This window comes from Xiphophorus couchianus, chromosome 19 (genome assembly GCF_001444195.1).
Source record: "Xiphophorus couchianus chromosome 19, X_couchianus-1.0, whole genome shotgun sequence".
Classification (NCBI taxonomy): domain Eukaryota; kingdom Metazoa; phylum Chordata; class Actinopteri; order Cyprinodontiformes; family Poeciliidae; genus Xiphophorus; species Xiphophorus couchianus.
This window is the reverse complement of record NC_040246.1, coordinates 6,301,146-6,325,826: the sequence shown is the minus strand read 5'-3', so window position 1 is coordinate 6,325,826 and position 24,681 is coordinate 6,301,146. Positions and strand designations below refer to the sequence as shown.

The following is a 24,681-nucleotide window of genomic DNA, read 5'->3' as shown; positions in this document are numbered from 1 at the left end:
ATTACGGTAAAAGAGAGAGAGAGAGGGGAAAAGAAAAAAAGTAGGCGGGCTTTAAAAAAAAAACCCATGTGCGTCGCTTTTGATTGACATGGCGCAGTCTCCCAGTACGACTTGCGCCGAGCCAGCAGACAGGCAGGACCCGACCCTGGGAATAAAAAAACGCGCAGCCCCGTCTGTTTGAAGATTCTTTTATTACCGCGAGGTGAGTCTTTTTACACTTCTTTACAAACTCCGATCCCTACAGTCACGAAAGGGAAAGACCTCGACGCAAGTTGGAGTCGGCGATTACAACAGGAATAATGGAAAAAAAAAAAGTTTTCGAAGTGCGCATCTGGGTGTATGGCGTGTGTGTGTGTGTGGGAGGTGTGCGTGTGCGTGAGTTTGGGGAGCCGAGCGCTGACGCCGGCAGTCTGGGCCACTCAGACCAGCGGCGCGGATGAAGAAGGGAAAACTGTTCCTCTTAACTGTGTGAAAGGCAGAGCGGGAGTGAGGGTGCGAATCGAAACTTTCTGGGTCAGACTTAGGTTCCCGGTTACTTTGAAATAAAGAGGAAGGAGCAGGGGGAGCTGAGATTACGCGAGTGAATGTGTGGGATTAGAGTCTGCTCGCTCTCTGCGGTCCCGATTTCTCGGCTTTCGCGAAAAGAATGTGTTTTTGTCTCCGAGGGCTTCAGATGGAGTGAGTGCGCAACAGGAGAAAAAACGCTCTCCTTTTGACGCGCATTTCTAACAGGATCGCCACTGTTGCGTTGCTTTTTCTTTCCCCTCTCCCCTCTCTGCGCGCTGTGGAGAAACGGCAACATTTTTTAACCTGCCTTAACACATTGTTGTTAGAAAAATATTTTTTGGAACAGAAGATGCTGAGGCAGTCAGATTTGAAAGGGAAGGTTTGGTTGTTGCGAAATCACAGGACTGACGCTTTATGGGGTCATATTATTGCGTTGGATAACTGTTGAGAGCTGGAGGGGTGGTGGGGGGGCGCGTTGCGGCGACTTTCCGTAGAGTTTCTGTGCGGTTGCAGAATACAGTTAAAAAAAAAGGCTTTGGGGAGGAAAAAAAAAAATCCCAACTCCAGCATATCCTAGCATTCCTTCCAGCCAGTCTGTCTGCCTCCCTCTCTCTGTCTCCCCCTCTCCCAGAAACGACTACGTGTCTGTTTGTGCAGGGAAGACAAATCCTCCTCTCAGCCTCTGTGATGCAGACGTGGAAATCAAACATTGGCCTCCTGCTCAAAACAATCGATTATCTTGGCTTCCACGTGTCCCTAGAGAGAACAGCTCACAAGCCCTAAAAGTTACCTCATTACCCCCCTATAGGCGCTCCATGCTGCTGGAGGTCTGAGTGAGAAGTCAAGGTGCAGATGTCTTGAATTCTTGTCGGCCGGGCTATTTGCCGTGTAATGACGGGACTGAGAGGTTCCATTGTCGGGCTGTCATCATTATCCTTGGAGAGAGACAGGAGAGGGGGGAAGGTTGGGGGGCAGAGGGGGGTGAATATGGAGCTGCGCATCCCCTGGATCCAGTGGGCATGTTGGAGAGCATAAGTTCTGAAAAGCTGGAGCAAGAGTCAAAGCTAGTATCCAGGTTTTTCAACAAGATCCACAAAACCAACTTTTCATATGCTTTGTCACCTTCAGAACAGCAAACCTTTGTTGGTTTTTCAGCTGGTTATGCATTTTTGTAACTTATAATGTCCAATTAGTCCAAGCCCCCCCAATTAGCAACAGGGTTTCACGCACACAAGCATCTGGTGACATCACATAAGGCATTAGGGAAGTGCCATCCTGCACGTCCATCTTTGTGTTTGCATGCTTTTAGACATTATCCTTCAAAGAGGGTGTAGGTTAATTTGGTTTGTGTAATATACATTTGTCTTTTTTTGCGGGGCAGCCTACTTTGATACAACTTTTCAAAGTGCTTGTCTGTGTACCTCATGTAACTAGAATATTCTTGAGAGGCTTTGAATCCCTTATGGTCTGAAAATGTCTTAGCATCCTCTAAAACAGAAGCTGGAGAATGTGACTGGAAGGAGGGACGTTTGGGATTGTTTGTTCCGTGACCCAATCTCCGATACATGTAAGACAACGAATAGTTAGACGGTTGTTCAGTAATTCTTACTTTTATTGATTTGTTGTTGTTTTGCGACCAACTCATTTGTGGAAGAAGTGACGTTATCTACCTTAGGACATTTCTCATAAATAATAAACCACTTCATACCTAATCCTCTGTTGGATGTTTCATACCAGATTTGACAACCAATGATGGAAAGTAGTTCTCATTCCCTGTTCTGTACCTTTGGAACTTTGGTGTATTTGTGCCAAACTTTCTGTGCCCTTTTACGGTGGGATGTTTTTTTTTTACCTAGCATGCACAAAATCATCATTGTAAAAGTGTTTGCTAACCACTTTGGCTACCAGTGGTTTTAAAATGGTTATGTTACCCCGTTCACCAGTTCGTACCTTTGTTTTGTTTTGGTCGTTTTGTATGAAATGGTTCTTCCTGCCGCATGGCCTTTTGCACCCACCAGGAGGTTTTGTAACCATTTTGATAACTGAATTTATTCTTTAAGAATATTCTCACAGTTTAAGGTGAGTGAATGTGATACCTCTCTGGATTTCCTGTTCTTTATGTGACGTCATCCACTCCAATTTGCATGAAGCTGAAACTGCATTGTCTTCCCTTCAATGTGCTTTTTTATTTGATGTTTTTTTTTTAAATCAGTTTGTTGTTTAATCCTCCTGTAAAAATCTACATTTCATTACCAACATGTGTTTTTGATGTCTCACTGAATGTGTTGGTGTCTTTAAAACCACATTTCACACATTTATCCTTGTATTTTCTTTTCATGAGGGGAGATTGGGGTGAAGGAGACTCAGAGTAATCTGATCCCAAATATGTGACGTCAGATGACATTCCTTTGGTGAAAAGCTGATGTGGCCATGATGTGTTATACCCCCCCTCCCCCCCACACACACACACTTTTTCTTTTCTTTTTTCTTTAAACCATCTGATATCTGACTTTCTAGGGGGATTGTTGGGGTTGGAAGTTTAGGGAATGAATGAGGTAGGCCTCCAGCTGAAAAGGTGTGTTTAGGTTTAGAGTGCTGAGGAATTCTCTCCTTGTAGAGCATGAATGAGCAATTTATCTGGCTCCCAGAAGTCAGGAGCCTCAACAAGGTTCAGAGGAGTTCAGGAAAGCTTTATTTCGGGTTTACTTACGAGATAATACAGCCATTCATTTCCCTCACTTGTTCTAAAAGGCTGTCTTTTTATTTAACTCCGAGTCTCACTCGGGTTTCAACAGGTAAGAAAGGATTATGCTAGGGATTGGGGAGGCCTCCCCTGGTCCTCAGCCCTCAATTCAGCCATTCTTTGTTTTAAGATTCCTCATTAAAGTCTGCAGCTTGCACTTGAAAAAATAAAGAATCAGTGTCACTGAGCTTTTGTTTTTCTTTTTTTGCTTAACACATGTTTAGTAAGGGTTGAATTCCTATTTCCTCAGACGGCTGATGCTGTTGGATTTCAACATTTATACACAGTGCAAGCATTTAAACAAGCTGTGGACGCTTGGTTGTGTTGATCTGGCATTTTAATTATTTTCAGTTAAAGCTTATTTCTTGTGTGCAACCTCAAAGAGTGCTATTTCTTTTTATGCTTTCATTTCCAATGTATCAGTTTGTGGATTGATGACCAGAATCTATTTTTTGTATGAGCAGAAGTAGGCCTGGAACAGTCCAAAATTCCCACACCATGATAATCATGAGTAAAAACTCCCAATATGTCATTGTATTTACACATACGTTCAAAATAGAAACTGTAATATACTTGTTAAATTCATTAAAATACATAATAAGGTGGCTTATTGGACTCAAAACAGCTTGTTCAGTTGTGATTGGTGCTTTTCTGAAGAGGTACAGGAACGTGACCCAAGCAGATTTTATTGCTTTTTTAAGGACATGAGTTTTTGTGATCATAACATTTTTTTTTTCCCCCCTCATGTGGGCTTTCGATCCAACAGGGCTGAAATTATACCGGAAGTCAAAAAGAACTGTGTTCTGGCTGGAAGATGGCAGGGTTTATGCGAATTGACTGGAAGGTTGAGTAAATCCTTACATAAGTTAAAGAGATCTGTAATTGTTTGAGCTTTTCATGCAGGTGTGACTCACACACTGTGTGTTGATGTATTAGTGTGCCTCTAGGGTATTTTTATTGCTAAAACATTTAACCCAGTTTAAATGATTCCCACCCCCCCTTTCAATTAAGTGTTTGACTTTGAAGATAGTTCATGATTATTTTTTATTTATTTTGTTAAGTTGCCATTTTTCTTGAGAGAAAGTTGCAATGTCTTCCTATTTAGGGGGAAGAAAATTACTCTAAACTTTTCTTCTCCCTGTTGCATGAAGACTTTTATCTCTAACCTCAGAGACAGTCTGTGTCTCTCTACCTGCACCAGCTTGTGGTTTCCTCCTGGCCCAATAAAATCTCTGGTACGCCTGGACAAAATGAGGTCAGGGAAGGGGCAGGATGATACTTGTCATTGTATGCACACGCTTGTGTCTCTGAATGGTAACCTAGAACATGTTATCCACCGGGTAATGTTACGGAGCAGTGCTTGTGTATCGGGGACAGAGGCTGGAGGTGCGATAGAATTACCCAGTGAATACAACGCTGTCCTGGAAAGTGTGTGAGGGTATGTGAAAGAGGCCAGTGATTGCAAGAAAAAAGGAGGGAGAAACAAAAAAAAATCAAGATTATGATAAAAAAATAATCAGTATTTGCATCCTGTTGCACTGGTTTTCCAAGACTAATGATGTGGTGCTGTTCTTTGCATACTGAACCCCCGGCATAGCCTTCCTGTTATCTGCTGAAAGTCTGGGTCTTTCTTATGGCGTCCTTCATGCACGGCATATGCGGTGTCTTTTAAAAATGCTGCTTGCACTTTTTGTGTTTCTGCTTCTGTGAAAGTAGCTAGCTTTGATTCTTCTTCCCTGCGTAAACTGCCCCGCATGGAAGGATCATTGTGGCTAATGGAATATGTTAGGACGTAGTTAAGGAGTCTCCAACCAGACTGTCTTTACCAATTTTTGGTCTATCTCTGAAAACATTATCTGTTGACAAATAATAAATTTACCGTTGGAGATGTGGTGAAGCTCACCAGTTTGTATAGAAAAAAATAATTGCAATCCACATTTTTAATACTGTGAGATCAATATTGCTGCTACTTAAAATTTACAATGTTAAATGTTCCAAATGTGAGAATTTTCCACATTTCAGTTTCTTTTTTCTTTGCTCTGTGTTAATAAATATTTTGTGTTTTATCTACGATTATGTTCAGGTAGTTACGTTTTGAGTACTTTTCCCCAAATAAAAATAAAATAATAATCATACAATAATCAACAATAATAAACCCAGATGAAACCCAGTTTCATAATTTAACAAGTGTTTTAAATGTATTTTTCAATCTATTAAAATACCATTCAAATGATTAAAATCAATTTAGTGATTTGTCTTGTGGAGTAGTCCAGCATTGCCAGTTATGATGTCCCAATTTTTTTGTCAAAAAAAAAAAAGTCAAAAAAATAGAATTTTTTTGGTCATTTTTGTCATTATGACAGTATAATAAAATTATACTGTCATATAATGACAGTATAATATTATACTGTCAGTATAGTATTGTTCATGTTTACAAGAAATAGCTTTTTTTATTTGAAAATACAGTCATGGTGCGGAAAAGTCATATTAATTTATTTAAATTGATAGCTGTCCGTGAATACACTGTAAAATAACAACAACAAAAAACCCTCTAATTTGTGGTATGATGCTTTCAGCAGTGGTTGCCAGATTACCGTATAAATACTGATTTTACCACATTTATGTGATAAGAATAAACACGGTGCAGGTAAAAGACGATAATCAGTCATGCTATCTACTAATGTTGAGCAGTTATGGTTGTTAAAAAGTCCTAGTTTTCATCAGAATATGGTGTGCCGGTATGCCACTTGTCATTTTGTAAGTTATGTAAGTTGCTTATGAACAGCTCTGTCAGTTGTGCCCCCTGTTTTTTTTTTTTTTTTTTTTTTTTACAGATACAACAGGTGTGCTTTCTTTCTCAGAAAGATTGCCCCCCCCCCTCACAGTTACTGTATCCAAGGTGCTGCTTGGTCAAGTGAACAAGCCTCTTCCCGCTTCCCTGTGTGTGATGAGAGGTGCCGTGATGGAGTTGACCGGGCATTCTTCTCATGTTGCGTTACCTATAAAAGGGCTGGCTTCATCTTGCTCGTTCTGCCATCAGTCACTGTGACCTATTACGCCACTTTACATGTACAGAGTTGATTATGCATAACTTTGCAGGTGTCGCTGAGAAAGTGACAGAATGTACCAAGTTGGCACTAAAAAGGGAGCGTGTTGGGTAATGTCAGGGTATGGTTATAGGCGGATGAAGGGTGGAGGAGGGGGGAGGGTGCGCTCGCATTTGCTGTTGCGTTTTGTTTCCTGCTTTAATTCATTAAAACCGGAAAGTATTTGTGTGGTTAAGCCATGGGCCTTACCACATAAACTGTTGCAGGTGTAAAGCACACATAGAAACTTTGCCCTAATTCAAAGACAGCAGCTGCTTATCGGCTGTGTCCTGCTTTCACTTTCCATTTCCCAGCTTTTTCCCCCCTGATTTGTCTCTGCTTGGTCTCGCTCCTGTACTTTCTCTCTCGCGCTCTTCTTCCCTCTGTTCCTCAGGTCCTTTTCTCTGCTCTATGAACGGTGGCTTTTTGTTGAAGTATCCCAGCATCCCAGTGTTTGCTTGGCATAGAGCTGCAATGTTTACCCTCCTCCTCTCTCTCTCTGCCTTCCGTGCCATGCTCCCTCCTTCTTTTGCGTCCCCAGCCCCCTCCCCTCCTTTTTTTTGTTTCAGTTGATAATTTCCACTATTGTTGACAGTTGACTCAAAAGACGATGAAAGAGACCTTTCAGCTTCTCGTCTCAGTCTTTCTCTCACTGTTATGTTCCACTTTTTTTTCTTAGTTGTCATATTTCTTTCATATAGATTAAAAAATTGCTATTGAGGTGCCTGAGGTTTAGTGGTAAAAGAGAGAGAAAGAGTGCGTTGTAGGCATGGGCAGGTTAAATGGCACACCAAAGATTAAACAAGTCACTCATACTTTTAACAGTTTCTATTTTGAATGAGATGTTAGGATTGTTCTTACGCTGTAAAACAACATTTCCCCATTGTCATGTACACAAGGGACCAACATTTTAGAACTCAATTGAACCTTTTTGTTGTCCATTGGATCCTCAAATTTAGAAAACATTTAATTTTCTTGATGTGAGGTTCTAAAAAGTATTTAATATTTTCCAATCATTTAGTTAGTTACTCCCTCTGTTTTTTCATTTATCACCTTTTCCATCGGATTTGTTGCAGAGTTAGGTTGTTATATGCGGTATAGTTCTGGGTGAAAAATTCAAAGATTTAGATGTTGCTCCAAGAGTCATAATGCAGGCTAGCACGTATTTTATCGCAAGTCATTCAGTTTTTGCCCCAAAACAATCGAGCTTGTACAAAACGACTTGTTTAAAACACCATCGTTTGGGAACGTATGTTCTGCAACTTTTAGAGGCATGCCTGGTCCAGTGCGCAGGGATCTTGTTATACTCATCCCTTGGAATGCTATCAAATTCTCAAGAGTTCTGACTTAGACGAAATTATTGGATTCAGGTGAATTAAACACATGCAAATCTAAACGCTGTAGGATATCGACACCTGAGAACAAGATTTGGAGACCTTTGGGTGTTAATATCAAAAATGAACTTGTTGACTTATTCTTCAGATTCGGAGTATACATTTAGCAAGGTTTTGTCTGCATAAAAGGATTTTAACAGCTAGCTTAAACCGTTCTCCAGCACCATATTGTAGCTTTATATATACTGCATTAAAGGTATTGAAGTTTGGGAGTCTTGGTGTTTAAACCAACCGTTTGCCTCCAAGAGGTTACAAACTTTTGCTTAGCTTGAGATGGTATATAAATTCCAATTGGTTAAGTTACATTAACATATGTTTTTTAAATTTGTGTAGATTTTACGTTTAAATCATACTCGTCCTAAATAATGTAACAAAATTTATGTTGGTGAAACACGCAAAGGCTTCTCAAATATGGGAATTGTTTGATTTCATGTCACAAATACAGTCAATTGTAAAACATAACACAAATAGAAGTAGGCAATAGCAACATTATGAAGATGTCACGTTAATCTGTGTTATTTACAGAATGATTAGGTAATGATTTTATACAAAAAGGCTATTGGTATAGGTTGCTTGCCAGCTTGTGCTAATAGCTTGGCCAGAAAATATGTGGACTACCCAATCCAAATGTTTTTTTTCCCCCTTCTGAACCCAAACTGAACTTCCACTATTCGACATCCAAAAGACTTGTGTGCATTCTCCACAGATGGAGATGACTCAGTGCACGACTTCCCCAAAAGCATTCCTGCAGCAAAACAGTGATAAAACGCAGACGAAAGCCCGTACCAAAAAATTACCATGGTAAAGCAGAAATAGTGCCGTTAAGTGCCAGCAATGTGCTGAATGTTTGTGGATACCAGCTGGAGGGGATGCTAATGCACGGTCTGTTGAACTTGGGTCATCCCGGGCCTGCCCGTGCAATTCCTGCGGGCGCATCGCTCTCGGTAATTGTTAGTTGAGAAGCGGCTCACCGCTCTGTTTATGTGTTTATTTAAATGGGAGACAAAGTGAGCCCCTCACCTGTGCATGCCCAGCACCGCATCATCACACATGCGGGGACCATAATGACGCATCGAGTTGACTTTATGTGCCTGTATTAGCATGCCAGGTGTGCTGGTGTTGCTAGCTGGCAGGCCCATGGAAAGTTCCAACGGTTGTTAATGGGTGTTTTCATGCCCGTCGGCAAGTATTTGGAGAGTGTGCCTTGAATGTTATGCATGGGTCTGTTTGTGTTTATGTGGCATATTTTTTTTTATCCTTAGATGACTAAAATATGATCTGGAATAACAAGCGCCAAAGTAAAGGTTTTGAGCATGTATTAGCTACGCTGGCTTATGGTGGTGGATAGACAGGGCCTGATTTATGGGCTTCTAGCAGAGGAAGTAGCTGCTCTTTTATTCAAACCCACATTTTTTATTGCCTTTCCTTGTTAAACACCCCTACCTCGTCCTTCTCCTCCTCCTTTCTTTGACTCTTTTCTTGGCCTGCAGACACCCTTCGGCCCCTCCTTCCCCTTTTGTCGGTGCATATACCCCCACACGTCTCTACTCCACATACCTGTCATTGCTCCCGTCTTTAATTCTGCCTCTCACCTCCCGACACCATAAGAAATGCTTATGAGGATGAGGGTAATCAAATGCCTCTTTCAGCCCGAGGTGCTGATTTCTGATTTCTAACTTTTGGAAAGCGTTGACATTCTCACGCCAATTCGTCTTTTCTTTGTTAGAGGACGGTTGTTGCAAAACAAGATTTCATACTAAAATAAGTTGACAGTTTGAACTGTCTTTGGCATCTTTTATTAGCAATTACCAAAACACAGATATCCTCTATGTACATTGCCTAGGAAATCTAAATCCTTTCCATAAAAAGTTTAAGTGATTAACAGAGCACAGTGACTGTATTCTGTTCATTTTTCATGTTATCTAACGAAAGTCTTGCGCTCTCTCTTGCTGTCTTGTGGCATTAATGATTTTTTTTTGGTTCCTTTAGCTTCATTTTTCAACACCTGAACTGAAAGTACCGGTAGCTAACCTTGAGACGTCTTTGCTCTATTACAACCTCTGCACTGAAGAGTATTGCTCCTCAATTCACTTCCAGCCCTTCATTGGTCACAGCCAGTCAAGCTGAAAATTGGCTCAGCCCAGTCACCACCTGTATTTTCTACATTGCATGACTTAAACATCAGGTACCTGAAAGGCTGATTTAAATTAAGTAAAAACATTTTAAAGGTTTGCCCATGTTTGGTTTGGACACAAAGCCACTCCCCTCCTTTTCCTCGCTAGTCCCCTCCTTCCCCTCGGGTCGGACCCCCCACAAATCACTAAAATATTCCAAACTCAGTTCCACGCACACACAGGCAGGCAGGCAGGCAGGCAAAAACACACAAAAGCCACAATCACATCCACACCCCTGAACCAGCGTGTGAAATCCTGAGGCTGATTGAGGAGGAGGAATGTGACCTCCTGACCCCAGGCTGTGGGGATGGGTGTTATAAAAGTGTGTGTGTGTGTGTGTTGGTATGTGTGTTTGATGCATGGAATCGAGTGATTGTATATACACTCTCTATTGGCTCTCTATTCCCAGAAGTGTCTTCTCTTTTTTCAACGCAATTCACTTCCAATGGATTAAACACTGATGCTTGCCCCCTTTTTTTCTCCCTTTGTTCCCATTGCGCACTTTCACACCTTTAACATAGCTTTCAATTAGTCAGGGTTTCAAACATTTAAAAATCGTTCTTTCACAATTTGGGTGGTCTTTTGTACGCTCAAAAATGTGATCTCTGAGACTCTCCTGTTTGTGAGAGCGGAAGCAGATTTCTCACGTAGGTACGACAAAGTAGTCCTCCTCTCCTCCCCGAGCCTTCGCACACAACCTCAAACAGACACACACACACTTACCCATTGAGTGAGCTTTTACATGGCCCATAAAACCGATGATCTGACCTTCTCTTGGGGTGAGGGGGTGCTTTTTTATAGCTCTATGATTGTGCATCCCAAAATTGAAAGTTTAGGCATCCGCGTGTCAGTGCGGTGGAGAAAAGAGGGGGTGAATTCACTTCTTGACTCGGCATAACCGTCTTAATTAAGACCCATGGCATCCAGCCCCGGTGGGGCTCAGCATTAGTGGCAGAGGCATGCTGTGTGCAGGCCCAGACGGCAGCAGGTCCACTGGCAATGAATGTGGCCTTATTGTCTGGGCTCTGCGGTTGTCCTCTCTCACTCTTCTTTATTAGCCGCTTGTAATCTAGAGCTGATTACAATGATTGTAGGTCATTGAACTGAAGCGCGAGGTAATACGGGGGGCTTTGAGTCAAAGAGAGTTTAACATGAACCAGTGGATGTTTTGTCTTGCGGCCCTGGTTGAGATTTCTTTTTTTTAGCAGCATGGTGCGACGAAAGATTTGTAGTTTTAAATTTGTAGCTTAAATTTCATATTAAATAAAGAGATAGATAACAGTTGCCTGTTGACGTATTATGTTAAAATTTGGTATGTACTAGTTTAAGAATGACGGACTGATGAAATATTCTAATCTTAAATGCTGTGTTTTCTTTAGCTTTATGAAGAAAATCATATTAATTGACAGAAGTAATGGCTTGAACAAATCACTTTGTGTGTATTTATTCCATTAAATAGTAAATTGAGCTACTGAAATAAATGATCATTTAAAATGTGTTAAAATTTATTGAAGATGACTGTTTTTACAAGACGCTCAAAGAGAAGCTTTTCTTTTGAGGAACTGAAATATAGTCACACTATTTGTGCAAAATAGATTTTATCATTATTTCAAAGCAAAAGCAAAAATATCACAGTATTGACACTTTAAATTGTCCTTAGCATCTCATATGCGTGTGTATATCATTATTAATACCAATGATTAGTGCAGTTAACATGGCAAGTACTACTGAAAGAAAAGTCTGTATGTATACTTCTTTGACAATGTGTATCCTTACCTTAACTCTGATATTTCCAAAACAATACCAGCATTTTAAATTACTTTCTCTCTGCTAGCCTGAAGCCTGAACGAAGAGCAAAGTTTTCAAAACTTTGAAAACTTCCAGTTTTTTTGACGACTTCCTTTTAGACCATCAGACTTTTGTGGTCAACTTCTAATTCTATGGTTTTTGTAAACCTTTAACTTGTTAATGCTAATTTTAGCTTGTTCCCACTTTGCTTTAAGAAGCATAAAGGGAAACTTTGCCTTCCTGTTATGTGGTAAAAAGTTTTGTTCTCCTGCATCCTAAATGAACCAGACAAAGACTGTTTGTAACAAGTAAATAACTTCTAACATCCTTGTGTTTCTTTTGACAACATGTTGAACACATAAGCGACTCTAAAAGGAGCTGACAATAACTCTACATCATAATTCTCACTGCTGAATATGGTTACTGTCAGTGCAACCTGGCGGCAATTGCATTTTTGAGTTTCTGACCAGTCGATCACAGGTCAGGATCACTTGAGGTGAAGTGCTGATTTTTTTTTGTGCATGTCTAACCAATATAAAAACGTCAAAAAGCCTATTTCTTTAGCCCTTTGTTTTTAATATGAATTATTTTCTTTTTTTACTGTGTACTAACCGGCTGTATGGCAGTCAGAACTGTTGTCTTACTGTCTTACTATTGTGATTTACTTTCACAAATGGAGCATTAAGGCTGCTCCAGTTTATATCTGTTTCATATATTCATTAGAATTTGTTTTGGGTTTATTTTCATCACAACAGATGAGGAAAAGAATGCTGTGGTAAGAAGTTAGAAGAGAGAGGGAGATAAGAATACAAGATGGGAAGAAAGATGGAGAGAATGCAAGAAAACACGCTTGTATTCTGCTTGTACCCCTGCAGAAAAAGGGAAAAGGAACAGAGAACCGAAAAATATCAGCGACAAACAACATGTGCATAAATAACAATGACAATCCTTTGATCACTTCTTTTCTAAACTTTGGCAAAATTGGACTTTGCCTTGCTTTGCCACTTGTTTTCTGGTGATATTACATCAATAATTACTCGCATTTAAAATTTGATTCCCATTGGTCCGTATTTGCAACTCCCTGCCTGTAAGACTTGCATCTGATTTACGGCTGTCTATAATTCCCTATAATTTTCCTGTAATAAACTTGCGCACACGTTCGTGAGTCTGGTTGGCTGTGTGCGTGCACGCGCCTGTCTGCGTGTCGCTGTGCGCAGCGGAGAGGAAGTGGCTGTGTTTGTTTAAACTAAGCACGCTCAGCCATGTGGGACAATTTAGCGGGAATGAGAGCCTTGCACTCTCCTCTCCCCTTAACCTTATTCTGTGCTGCATTTCTCTCCCCCAACACCCGACCCACCCCATCCAGGCTTGAAACCTTCTGAATGGGCGGCTGTCTTTTGAAGGCTAAGCGGGTTGTTTGGGAAGTAGGGCCAATAGTGTATGCATAGTGGGGGGAGGAAGAAGGGAAGAAGAAGGGCTTAGACAGGTTAAAGCTGGAAGTGGGCTGCAGCCGGCGTAGAGGATGAGGGTAGATGCCATTTGAGCATCGGTGCATAAAAATGACTAAGTACGTTTTATTGGCCACTGTTTTTTTTTTGTTATTGTAAAAATATGCAACCCCCATAGACATGCACGATATACACGCTGCCTCCAGGAAAAGCGTCAGTTCTGCAGCCAAGGAATCATAATCACAGCTTTGCACACTAATAAATGTGAGCGAGATGAATATTGAGGTAATACAAAAGCTGGTGTTATGTAAGTTCATGATAGAATAATGTTTTCATGTCTGGGATTCAAATGCATTAGTAACCATAGCGGATCAGATTATTTTGACACGTGTGTGTGTGAGAAAGAGAGATAGACAAAGACATGCTGTTTGAACTTGAGGAGAGTTCAGTCCTCCTTCATATTGCCATGGTGACTAGAGGTGGCTATGACTTTGAAAAAAACACCCATTTCTGAAACATTTCTCAGTCAAGTGTCATAATGTTGGAAGAAAAATCCGGAGTACATAAGTTTGGGAAGTTCCTGCCCAAACTTCTATATTTTCTACCAGCAAATTGTTCTATGCTGGTCATGTTTATACTTTGAACATATTATAAAGATTCAGCTTTTCCTGGCAGATACAAATTTCATTTTTGTTTAGCTCTGATGTGCAAATTCAAATTTTGTTGCAAGTTGTTTTCAAAAAAGAATATTTTTTGAATCCAAATTAAAAACATAAAAACCTTCCCATTATTTTACCTTAGCACATGTACCTAATCTTTTTCTGATTTCAGTAAATAAAAATTGTATAATAGTGCATGCTATTTGCTGAAGAGCTCACCAAAACCTGCTAAGGGGAGGTTGGCTAGGTTTGATGTCTGGACGATTGATTGGTGCGTCTTCTGCCGCCACTTTTTTAATTTTATTTTTTTTACCCCTCCAGGGGTCTTTTTGTGGGCTCTAGAATCCATTTTTATGAAGTCGGCTGACAGGAAAGAAGGAAGGTGAGGAGGGAAGACATGCGGTAAACGTCGCCGGGTCCGGGAGTCGAACCCGTGACAGCCGCGTCGAGGACTTGAGGCCTCCAAATGTGGGTCGCGCTAACCACTACACCACCACGGCACGCCCCACTTTTTTTATTTTAATTTTTCTTCGGTTTAAAACATGCACAGAAAAGCACACCTAAATGCATGGAAGTTTTTAGCATGTAGTCCAAAAATCTGCAGGGCTTAATGGTATTTGGCTGAAAAATGGTCTTGAGGCTAACGCTGTAAAAAAATCAAGAATTCAACAACCTTTTGATGTGAAAAGTCGATAGAGTTCAAGTCAGACAATTCCTTATAACTGGAAGTTATAAATATTATTACTAGGGTCTGAACTGTCTGGCTGTGCCTCCAGCTGACATAAGCCCACCGTAGCTTTTAGTCTGCAGCCTTGTGAAACCGTCGGTCCTAGCAGTGGACAAGCTGAGCCTGAAAGATCCGAGGTGTTAGGAAGGAGTTTCCTGTGAGCTCTGCCCTCAGTAGAGAAAATTCTTCTCAGGAGGAAGACGGGGAGTGGGGTCTAAGTAGGGAAAAGAGGAGAGGAGGGGATGAGGACAAAGAGAAGAAAAATCTGGAAACGCCAGCATGAAGAAGAGTGACTCATGTTCATGCGCTTGTGGGAAAATAGCCACTTCCTCTGTATAAAAAACACGCAAACACCAACAAAATGTGTGTTCCCTGTAATGGCAGCAAAATACCAGAACTTCAAACTTGATACTGGTGCCAAAAGAACTAACTTGTTGGTAGCATTCCACTTTTGAATCTGCAGATGGAAAATTGATCTATTTGACTAATTAGAAACAAATCTATTTGATACAATAGAGATATTAAAAGGAAGAGTTTTAATGGGTTTTTGTTTCTCAAACTTTCTATAACAAGCACTGCATCAGTAAATACTAAGATCTGCATGTACCACCAAACTGATAGAAATAAATCTAAAAAATCTAAAACAAATACACCTTCTTTATTGACAGAGCACGTTAGATTGTAAGATGTGGATTCATTGGGATTTCTATTGATCTGCTTTTCCAAATAGGTTGGAAAAATAAACAAGAATTCAATGTGGGAGTGTCGGCTGCTTCTCACCAGTCCAGATCTATAAAATTATACATAATGATTAGCCTCGGGATACATTTTTAGCCAATATACTATTTAGATCACATTTTTTGAATTACATGCAAAAAACATCCATACTTTTAGGTGTGTTTTGTCTGTGCACACATCAAACAGAAGAATAAAAACAGTGGGAGGTGACATAGTTCAGAGAGATTCACCACTTGATCATTCAGAGATCGAAAGCATTCAGTTTTCTCATAACGCGGTGATAGATGCTGGAACAAAATTCTTTATTTGGACTTTGACTTCTTCTGCCTCATGAAGTCACACCCCATTCATGCACTGTGAACCACTGCAAATGCAAAATATGAATGGGGAAGAGGTCGGTCATGTGGTATTTGTTTGGTCATGTGACAGTGATAGTGACGCATCGCAGGAGTGTGTGGAGTATAACTGAAGCAGAGAAACAGTGGTGAAGACAGCTTTGTGGCCGTTTTTTTTCGAGGTGTTGATAAGCTAGTGAATAATCTATGCAATATTGGTGAAATATCAGTGCATCCCTTCTGAATTGGAGTCTTCTTTTATCGGTAACATTGCCCCTGCTGAAGAAAGCTGTTGTCAGCACACCTTGACAGAGATTGTTTAAAAAAATCTCTGTCTCTGTGCAGTAACTTACAATTAGGTCCATTTAAGCTTTGAATCTTCTAATTCTGGTGATCATCAATTTTTTCTGTTTATTTCCAAAGGTTTTTGACTATAATGAGGCTGATGGAGTAATTACGCAAATCAGTAAGTATTGATTCTACCAAATGCTTGTCGTGGCAGTAATGACAAACGCTCTGCGTTTTGACCCCAAAGAGAGGTGTTGTTGTCCTGTCTGTGGCAAATGTAGGAAACATTGTTGTTTCTGGTTGAGATCAACAGCAGCGCTAATTCAGTTTGCCTCGATGTTTGCCTTGCAGCTTCTGTTTCCAGAACTAGCTCTAATCAGCGACTCACGTTGTTTCAAGCCTTATTAGTTTCTCCTTGCTGATTGAAACCCTTTTTCTTTTTCCTTCTGCAGCAAACATGTCTTGCTTTTTTCTCCGTTTTTCTTGAGCTACGTCGCTGCTACGTGGCAAGTGCTGGACTGTCAGGGCCTCTACTGTGGGTTTACTGCCTACTGGCCCCCAGCCCAACCAACCAACCACACACACACACATATACACGCACACGCCCGCACACACACACACACACACACACACACAGCCAGCCAACTCACAGTTGTACAGCTGTAGGAGGGAGGGCCGGCTCTAGCAGATGTGTGCATCTGCTATAGACAGCAGTGCTGTGCTAATGTAAAGCTAGCAGCAAACTCTCAGTGGAGCCCTCGGCTCGACACAGAGTTTATTGTAAACTGTGTTAATGCATGAAAAACGAAGAGTGTGTCCTAAACTCTTGGCTTCACTCTTGATTTGCTGGACTCATTCAATTTTCTCTTCCTCCTTGTCTCCCACACACATTACCCACTGTGCAGTATGACAGACAGGACTCATGTTTGCTCTGCGGCAATAACATAATTAGGATTCCACACGTTTCTTCCTCTGTGCTCACTCCACCTCCGATCCCGTTGTCTCTCCATCCCCATTTTTTGGTCTTATCAGTTTCCTTCCTTTCTGTCTTTCTCACATCCTCCTTCACATGTCTTTTTCACCTTTTCTCTTTGCAAACAGCTGCCAGTTCTCCACTGGATGGACGATGTTGATTTCATAGCACTGAATTGCTTTGTTTTTTGTTCTCCCTCACAAATGAACATTACCCTGTTAATAATGGTTTGTGTGCAAACGTGCTATGTTAGTTGTGCACACCAAACTCCCAAACTCCCACTTAGTGGTTGTTTCAGGTGATCAACCACCACAGAGCTATTAACCTTTCTGTTTCTCCCAAGCACAGGCTTGCACTCATATGCAGTGGCTGCAGGGACTCTCCCACAATTGCTGACCTGAGTGTAAAATAGCCATTTCCTCTTCATTTTGTTCTCAAGGAAAACCGATCTCCCACCTACCCCGCCCTCTGTTTCTTTCTTCTCCGTTCTCAACTTCTTCCCTCTCACTCCCTCACTCTCCCTTTCTATTCCTGCTGCACCTCCTCTGTCTGGCCATCTTTCTGTGTTGAGGGTGTTGTCTTGTCAATGGATGTGCGCAAAATTGTGTAACTGTAGTCTGGCTCTGGAAATAGGCTGCTGCTTCTTGTCTGTCAGCTATTACTTATTCCCGCCCACTGCACAGGCAACAGCCAATGACTTCCTACCAGGCTCTTAGAGAGGGGAGCTGTGCTTTTAAAAGGGCAGAGGAACGTGATGAAGGCCGGGTCTTTCCAGGAAGTGGATCAGATTATCACTGGTCTGAGTCTGTGGCTGAGCTGCTTCGTAGAGACCAGAATGAACCTTGAAGGTACTCTAAGACGGTGCTTTCTTTTCACAAAGCATACAGTAATGACAAAAACACTGCAAGAGGATTTCAGAAAATGTAAAGGTTTTAAAAGTGTACTAAAGTAAAAGAGGGAAAAAAGAAGCTAAGTGTGTTTTGTCAGGATTTCAATTGATTTCATCCTTAGAGGCTCAAAAAAGTTCATTAGCTGCCAGTAGAAACCACATAGTGGACAATGACTTTTGCCAGGTTCTGAATCATTCGGGTTGCGTTTAAGTGTGTCCAAGTTAATTTGCTGCATCGCATTTAAATACCTGCATAATTTTGTTTGTTTCATAACTGAAAAATTCAAGCATAAATGTTCATCTACCATGAACTGCTTTATACAAGTCAGTATGTCGGCTCCTTCTCATTAAGGTGGATGTCTAACACCCAGTTACAAAATCAACAGCTGAAAATCGTTTTCTATTATCTTCTTTTTCCCCCTTCGTTATTTCTTCCGTCTGTTGTGTTTGCTTGTGTCATATTTGACTTTTTGGGTATGAAATTGATGCACACCAGGAATATGTTCTTAGCAATCTGGTCAAATTATACAGGACATGGGATGATGTTACTCCAATAAATATAATTTTCCAGCAAAAGACCTGAATTGTTTGATCTAAAATGTTTCATCAGCAGATGCAGTCTCGCTTATTTCATACAAGTTACTTGCTCGATTAGTATATCAATGTGAAATATAAAATATTTAGCTGTGTACAAAAACCTAACCAACCAGAAAATCAGAAAATGAACTGACATTGAATGCTTTCAGTTCACCCCCACAAAATGGTTTAACATTCACAAAAGCAAGCAAAAGTAGGAAAAAAAACTACATTTTGACCTTTTCAAGTTAATGTCAAAGGGGTGATTTACCACTAACAGGCAACAAATTGTATCTAAAAGAGAGTTTGACTGAAGATAAAGTCTCTACTAGCTTTAAAGTATTACATGTTGTCTTGTACGGAAACAGGCAAGTTGAAGTTATTGTCTTTCCATGTTAAATAAATCAAAGAGTTTTTACCAAAGGAAGGGCCATGTTATGATTTGTGTATATTTATATAAAGCTTTACAGTGTGCCGTACAATTTCCAACCTGGCATTTAAACGGCTCATTTTGGAAAAAAGGCGGCAGAAATGCTCATTTGAAGTCACTGGGTCATCTATTTCTTGCCAATGTTCCTGGAAAACTGTCCTGATGAGAGGATTGGATATGCTGGTAGATGGATGAATGAGAGAATGACAGGGGAGAAAGGCTTTGCCCAGGCTACTCATTTTGTGTGTGTTGGTGTGTTTTCTTTTTGTGTGCGTGCGTGTGTGTGTGTGTGTGTGCTGGTGTTGAGGTCGAAGGATGGCTTGGGGAGAGAAGGGCTGAGTCTTGACTTGCCTGTGGTCCAGCTGGACTCAACGATCTGCAGAATTTCTGGCATGTAGAGGAAATGGTGGAAATGGAGACAAACCTAAGAAAAAAAAATCTAGGAAAAAAAAGGAACGAATGAACATTTAATTTAGCTCAGAAGATAAGAAAATACACAAGTCCTGTGTTCATAAGAAAACAAAGAATGTGTATGTCTTAATTTTACAAGTAGCAAAGGAGTATCAAATTCAAAAACTGCGTTTTAAAGGATCGGTAATGAGAAATGAATAATTCAGCCTTGACTTTGTGGAGATCCCAGTACCAAAAAAAGTATTAAAAATGAGCCTTTTTGTGTTTTAATGTGTAGAATGAAGGTATAATAAATCTCAAACTGTATATAGTGCACACCAGTCTTTATTTAAAAATACATAAATAGCTTTTTAATTTATTACCAATCAGAAGTTCTGGCAGAAGCTAGCTTAGCAGCTAAGTGTTCACTCGTTTAAAAAGTGGGAGGAGCTTCTTCTATACTTCTGACATCAATACACTGGGGTTTTAATATTGTGATAGTGTGACATGAACTCTTGCATCATGTAAAGACACTTCTGGAGCAGCTTTACAGTGGACTCTTGTCTGTTCGTGGTTCAGTATTTGCGGATTTCTGTGGATCGTAACTTCAAATTATTTGTGGAAAACTCACCTATTTGGTGATTTTTACATTTTTTTTTCTGTAGAGCATATTTACATTATTTGAAAAAATAGAAAGCGGTCTGGGAAACTGAAATACTTGGATATTTATTATTATTTTTTATTATTCCTTTATTTAATCAGGTAAACCCCGTTGAGATCTAGATCTCATTTTCAAGAGGGACCTGAAACAAACTTCGAACCCCGGTCTCCCGCGTGACAGGCGGGGATACTCACCACTGTACTAACGAGGAGAACTATATAACGAGGAGATATAAAGCTAGCTGTTGGCTAACGTTTGCTAAGCATCCAATCTAGAATCACCACTGATTTTGCTTGCTACTGATTGGCTGTAGACCCAGGAGCAGAGATAAGGAAGGCTATGGATGCTAGCTTTTCAGGTAGGGCAACACCAGTATGCAGTAATGCAGTAATGTATAATGTATACTAAAAGATGTTTGGTGAAGTTGAAATTAGCAGCTATCAACGATTTTAGTGGAGCTCTCTAGTATTTGCTCACTTCAGCTATTTGTGGGATGTATAGCAATTATTATTTTTAGACATGACAGTAAACAACCAGACCACAACCTTGGAGATCTTTGGAAGCTTATGGTATTAAATCATCCCCCCATAAACTAGATAATTCCTTAATTTCTAATTGCCATGATAAGAAATGTTAGGGCCGTTTATCAATTTAAGCATTTAACTCTGGAGGCATCAATCAGAACTTACTAAATGATTTCCAAAATGTATAGATGTGATGACCTGACACATCAGGACATCTGATTTATTGCGTCAAAACGATGATATGTGAAGATGAACAAATGGAATAGAGGTAACATTAAGCTATGACAGAGCATTTTCTGAACAGGGTTTTTATTAATGTCTTACTTTCTTTAACTTTTAGTCTCATTATGGTGTGTTCACTAATTTGAAAAAGCTTCAATTTTTGAGTTTTCAACTGGTCAGTCAGGAAAATTCAAGTGAAAAATGTCTGACTTTGGTCAATTATCTCACATTTCTACATCAATACTTTGCAGAAAGTTATTCTGCATTTTATCATGTAGGATTGTTCTTGAGTAGTACTGTCTTCTTTTCATCCTTAAAAGATCCAAAGACAGCAGTTTCTTACAGTCACTATACATATGTCATCATTTGGGAGAAAATCCCTAATTAGAAGTTTTGAAAGAAACTTAAAAGTGTCTGGAAAGCTTCCAGGAGCATCTGGCTAAGATGGGACCTTCATTCATCCTCAGACTCGGTTTTCCGACGTGCCCCGTCTCATCTGTTGGAGTGGAAAACGTGCCATCGAGTCTTCGGTTTATGGAGTTTTGAAGAAGTAGCTTGTTCTTGCAGAGTTTTGCAAGCGTACGCACACTCAAATGTGTCCGTTGCATTCCACCCCACCCTGCCTTGAGTTCTTCTTCGTGGATGACATATCATTACGACAATTACAGGGCAGGAGGACCTTAGCCGCTCTCACAAACTGAGGCGTGCACACATGAAGGCGCTGCACCGGCGCAGGCATACACATATGGAAGCCAACCGGAATGAGCTGAAGCTACATTTTGATTTCAAACGCCTTGCCACTGTCTCTAACTTTCAGATTCTCACTACCTACTACTCCCTATCCTGGCTCGCCCCAACCCCCCCCGTCACACACACACACACACTGGGTTTTCATGTGTGCTGAAAAGCTGCTCACCAATGTGGGAACCAAAAGAAGTTCCATCTTTTATAAATCCCCTCTCTGTCTTCTCCAAGTGTGTGTGTCAGCGTAAGCACAAGCACAGCATTCCTTTTTGCCTTCCTCTCCACTTTTCTTTCTCTCCTCCCTCCCCCTACCTCCTTTTCTGCATCACTCCTTTTACACTCCACCTCTCTCCGTCCTGGTGGAAAAAAAAAAAAAAGGTACCAACTTTGTATGAGTGCGTGTGTCTGTGTATTAGAAAGAGGGTGAAAGAGTGAGAGCACAGGTTTCTCTGAGACTGAATACCTTTTGTAAAAGGAGCTGGCATTGAATGGGAGTGGTGTTGGTGGCAGTTTCCCACAATATTTAGAAGCTTTGCCCCCATTTCCCCAGTGACACGTACACAGGCACACATGTCGACGCAGCCATGCGTGTGTTAAACGCCAGCACGGATTGGAACTCTCAGCTGATAAGATGAGGTTGCAAGGACTCGGATTTATCCCAGTCGTGTTTGCGTGCGTGTGTGATTCGGCGCGCATGTTCTGCGGTTCTAAGCATTGACACCTGAGAGCATTCCTCACTACTCAGAAGACCCAGCAACAAGGAAGATGATACCTTTACCAGTGCCTCTATTTTTCTCTTCCTTATCTCCCTTCTTCTGTATCACATTCGGATACAGCCGGTGAGGTCAAGTTAGCCATGACGATATTCATGACGATCTCGCCACCAACAGCAACAGACTTCCAACAAAAGTTCAGTTTCGGTTCTTCATCCTGCTTTCTCTTGTTCCTCGTTTTCTTGTGTGCTTCGTCACCGCTAATGCACAGCGCAAGGAACAATTCCCACCACTATAGAGATTGCTGTTTTTATTTCATCTCAGTCTGCAAATAAGGAAAAGATTGATAGAAATGCTCTTGGTTCACAATTTTAAGAAAGCTGAGCCGTTATGTCTGGAATGCTCACATGTAACCAGATTTCTTGCACATTGATTTAGTTGTCAGCAATTATTGTGTCACTCATAGTTGTGAAAATGATAAATTATGATAACAGGGCTACTTTGTAGTCTGAAAACGTAAGGACCTTGATTTGAGGGGTTTTCCGATGTCTGGATAAATATGGAACAAGAAAACAGAGCATGAAAAATATTTGAATTCCCAGACTTAAATCTCAGTCCTGTTTTCCGTCAATCTGTCCATCCATTCCTCCATTACCGTCTTTTCAAAAAATGAGAACAGTTTGGAAAACTATGAATTCGACATCAAAGATTCATAAGAACTTTGCAGGAAGTAATTGCTGATTATTAGTAATACTGATAAACTCAGCTGGCGTTTATCAGCTGTTGATTGCAGTTTATTGTAATCACCACAATAACTGAATTGGAAAATCTTACCTTGACATGTGATCCACCAAAAAAAAACTCTGCGTTTACATTTCAAAATATGATTCAGTGGAATTATTGTGTGTAGTGCACAACTCCATGAAGAAATTATTGTTTTTTACTGTTATTTTTTTTCCCAAGAGGTTCTCCATACAGTAATAGTTACTATATATTTCCTTATTTTTGCTTTTATTATCACAGTGATGAATATGATAAAATATTCTAATATTTTAAGCATCATCCATCCCTAGTATTTGGACAGGATGCTTTTTCTTCCCTGATAGATGAAACCTGGAAGGCCACACAGAGGTTATAGAAGTTAGACTGTTGGAGGTAGAATTGGTAAATCACTTGTTTTATGGGACTGTGTTGCTCTTCGGCAAGACCTTAAATTAGCAGGACAATTTGTGCAGTAATGCTCAAGGTTATAAGTTAGGATTAGTGTTAAATTTGACTTCTTAAAACGTAGAAATATTTTTTGTTTTTGGATATTTTATTGCAACATAAAAGCATGCGCAGTTGAAATCCAAACAGCTGGGGGAAACTCCACCTTTACGAAACTGCACTTCTCTGGCAATTTATTAAAATGACTTCAATTCAATTCAGTTCAAAAATACTTTATTGATCCCAAAGGGAAATTCAACCAGTAGGAGAGAAAAGCTTTGTGGTGATGATCACTGCAGCATTTTAAAACTTCTGCATAGCTTGTGACCAATAACCAGTTGCTGACAAAGAGATTAGATTGGGTGATTTCTATCTTTCTGCTGAACTCAAACACACATAGCAACTTCAAGGCTTGTCAATTGGAAGCTTGTAGTTGTTACTCTGCTTACTGTTGTCGCCAAGAGGATTAACTTGTTGCTTTGGCACTACGGATTGCTGTAAAAGTAGCTAATAAAACTAACCTTACCAAAGGCATGCATTTTCTGGGTGTTCCCAAAAGATTCTTGTTTGGATAATACTGGACCCCAGAAGCTTTGCAAAGCATGAAAACTTGTGTTGTAACTGTAAGGGCAAAAGGCAGCACCAGCAAATTGAACAAAATGTCCTGATTCTTACCCAATAATTTTTTTTTTAGTTCACCGGGACATGTATTTATACTCATCTGGCATACTAATGTGCCCATGCCAAGTACATCTGCTATGCAGAGTTGTACATAATTTGTAAATAATAAAATGACACTTTATAAATGTCATTTTATTATGTGTAGGACCAGTGCTCTTTTTGTATGCCTGTGTGTGTGTTTTTTTTCACCTCCAGATGATAAATCCCTTTCCCCTCCACTTGCTTTTTAAATTGTTTTAATCTCTCCGGGCGCTTCCAGATAGGGGTTCTGAAGCGAGGGCAGGATTACATCTGAAATCAATGCTTATCTCTTTTTGTGACACATTCGCTTATGAAAAGGGCTTGTCATGTCATCGTGTGTGAACTAGTCGTCATGCTCCGTTTAAATGGCCGATCAAATCTGAGGCCCTGTGAAAGTGCAGAGTGAAATGATCAGAAACCTGCGTGTGCCACGGAGCGGACGGAAGCTACAAACGTGCTGCGGTGTGTCAGAGAGGTGCGAACACCACCCTGGAAGTAAGTCAGACTGTCTGTTAGGTGGTTGCGAATATCCATTACGCTTCATCAGGTTGGACAGACTGGAGTCATCGGGCGTGTGTGTGAATAATAAATGACTATAAGTAACGACTGTTGTGTAATGAGGTCAGATCTTCCACTGAATATCTAAGACCTCTGAGTGTGTGTGTGTGTTGTTGCACCACCATTGGCCTTTAACAATATGCATCTTTAATGCAACACACAGTTTCCATGCTTACACAAGGCCTTTTCATTTAATGGCACATGTG

At 40.5% G+C, this 24,681-nt stretch overlaps 1 protein-coding gene across 1 annotated transcript in view; it reads left to right on the top strand.

Annotated features, from left to right (window-relative positions):
* The first annotated feature begins 78 nt into the window (after positions 1 to 78).
* Positions 79 to 24,681, top strand: part of fndc3ba (fibronectin type III domain containing 3Ba) — a 110,524-nt gene continuing 85,921 nt past the window's right edge. The window contains exon 1 of the mRNA XM_028000037.1: positions 79 to 202. The gene's annotated coding sequence lies outside the window, so the exon portion shown is untranslated. The remainder of the gene's footprint in view (positions 203 to 24,681) is intronic.